This window comes from Capricornis sumatraensis, chromosome 3 (assembly GCF_032405125.1).
Source record: "Capricornis sumatraensis isolate serow.1 chromosome 3, serow.2, whole genome shotgun sequence".
NCBI classification, from domain to species: domain Eukaryota; kingdom Metazoa; phylum Chordata; class Mammalia; order Artiodactyla; family Bovidae; genus Capricornis; species Capricornis sumatraensis.
Window position 1 is genome coordinate 170,895,794 of NC_091071.1, and position 2,907 is coordinate 170,898,700.

Consider the following 2,907-nt stretch of genomic DNA (forward strand, 5'->3'; position numbering starts at 1 on the left):
AGGGTCAGGAAGTCTCCACAGTTTTTTAAATGAAGCAAAAGTTTTGAACAGACAAAAGAATAGGTAGGAATAACCGGTAAATACACGAAAAGGTGTTCAGCATCAATAGTCATTAGAGAAATGCAAATTAAACCCACAAAGGGAAACCAATTCACACCCACTAGAATGACTAAAGTTAAAAAGACTAATAATACCAAAGATTGGCAAGGGTATGAAGCAAATGGAACGTTCATACATTGCTGGTCAGGGTGTAAAATGTCCTTTGGGAAACAGCTGAGTCATATTTTAGTTAAACCTACACCTACCCTAGCAGGGAGCAACGACACTTCTACATATTTACCCAAGAGAAATAAAAACGTGTGTCCACACAAAGCTCCTATACGGATATTCATATGAGCCAAAATGGGGAAAAAAGTGTCCATCAACAGATGAATGGGTTAAGCGAGCTGTGGCGCATTCAGTCCATGGAATGCTGTTCAGGGACAAAACGAGATGCGCTCCTGACACAGACAACAGCACAGACGAGTCTTCATAGATATCATGTCGAACAAAGGAAGTCAGACATGAGAGAGCACGCTCTGTATGGTCCCATTCATACAAGCTCTAGAAGAGGCCACACTAATTTATGGAGACCAAACATTAGAATGGCGGCTGCCTCTGACCTTGGCGGAGATTGAGAAGGGACAGGAGGAAATTCTCTGGGTAATAAAAACGTTCTGTATCTTGTGAGCAGTATAGGTGTCATAGGTGTACACATTTGTCAAAACTCCTCTGATCGTATACATAAAATCCATGCGTCTTGTTGACTATGAATTAAACCTCACATAGTTGATATAAATACACTTGTGCAATTGCTTCCTGGTCTGTCCGCTTGTGTTGGAGTTTAGGAAAGGAACCTCCCCCCCGAGTCAGCTCAGAATAGAATAGGGCCAGTCGTAGTCAAGGATTTGCCCAGCTGCTGGCAGTTTGTCTGCACCCCCATAAGCTGTATCCACACCTCAGCTCTTGTGACCCCAAGGCGTTGTTTTTTGTTTTTTGTTTTTTTGGCTGTACTGTGTGACTTGTGGGATCTTAGTTCTCTGACCAGGAAAGGAACCTGGGCCCCAGCAGTGAAGGTATCTAACCACTGGGCAGCCAGAGGATTTCCAACTTTTTATTACCATTATTATTATTATTTTTTTTCCGGCTGCGAGTGGTGCTCCAGCTTTTCTTGTTGTAGAGCATGGGTTCTAGAGCCCACAGGCTTAGCTGTTGCGGCAAGGCATATGGGCTTAGTTGCCCCGAAGGGGATCGAACCTGCATCTCCTGCATTGGAAGGTGGATTCTTAATCACTAGATCACCAGGGAAGTCCCCCCAGGGCCTTTCTTATGCAATGCTGATCCTGCTAGTCTTGGCTAAACAGAGGGAACTTAGGCAAGTCACAGGCCTGGGGAGGGGGCCCTCTCCTGATACAAATGTGGCCAGCTTTGTGGTCAGAGATTTAGGGTTCCAATCCAGCAGTAGGCTTCCTTCCATTCTCAGATGTCTGTGCCTTGGCTAAATCACTTATCCGCCCAGACAGGCAAGGAGCTCTGGTCTTAGCATCTTCAGTTCATGTCTAGCATGTCTACTAAGTGCTGGGATGAGAACATTGTTCCGCATACTAGTCTAGTGAAAGTCTAATATCTGCTCCCCTGGACGCAATTTTAGGGGATCACAAACCCCTCTGAAAATCTGATGAAAACCCTGAACCTTCTCCCCCAGAAAACTACACAAGCGTACACCCTTTTACATATAATTTCCTCGTTTCTGGGAAGCCCATGGACCTCAAGTTAAGGCCCCTGGTTCTGGAGGGTCTCTTTCAGCTCTGAATGTTCTATCAAGCATTCTTGCAACATAGCTACCATTTTCTGCACCTAGTCTCTGCTAGAGCCTTCACTCTTATGACCCTCTGAGGATGGTTTGCAAATAAGGAAAATGAAATTCAGAGAGGTCAAGTGACTTGCCCAAGATCACACAGCCTGTCATGGCCGATGTTGAGATCTGACTTCACTCTCATGCCTTCGGATTCTAATCCTCTACTCACTCCTCCAGGTGAGAATATTCAGTCCCTGTCAGTTGCTCCCTGATGCTCACACAAAGGGTCTGGGACCTGGAACGCTTTGTAATAACAGAAGGAATGACTGTCCCGACCCAGTCCTCTGGTAAGAAGATTCTGCAATGGGTGAGTGACGCCAGGCCCAGCCCAGGTGCAGACCTCAGACTCTGCTCAAACATGTGTCATCTGCCCCTTGATTTCTCAATTTAGCCCACAGCCTGAGGAGTGGGTGTGGAGCGGAAGAAGGGAAGAGAAACAGAGGAAATTACTTATAAAAAGAAGTTTCAGATTGAGTCACACACATGAGTTATAACTCAGAAAGGCGCTCTGAGGTAGGAGAGGAAAAGACAGAGACAGCCGTTTTGAGAGGGTTCCTTCTTCTCATAGGACAAAGATGTTCAGGCGAGTTGACTGGTATCTCTGCTCTGGAGACAGAAAGGCAGAGAGGCAGAGGAGTCTGTGCTCTGGGAGGAGCAACACGTGTTAAGCATTTCCTATGTGTCAGGCCCTGTGAAATGTGCTTCTGAGGCGGTGCTTAGTTTTACCTTTACCAGAGTAGCCACTACTATTAATTCCCACTTTAAGGAAGGGGAAATTGAGGCAGAAAGGCTAAATGACTTGCCCAAGGTCACACAGACTAGTGGTCAACATTGGATTCTAACCCAGAAATGCTCATCCTTCAAGAAAAAAAGTAAACCATGTGGAGTCTTGCCCCAAGGCTACTGAGCAAGGCCTTGCACCAAGGCTACAGAAGCAGCATCTAGAAACAAGGTCGTCTTGGGGACTGACTGAGCTCCTTTGTAACCGCTGCCACAAGCCCCCCTGATTA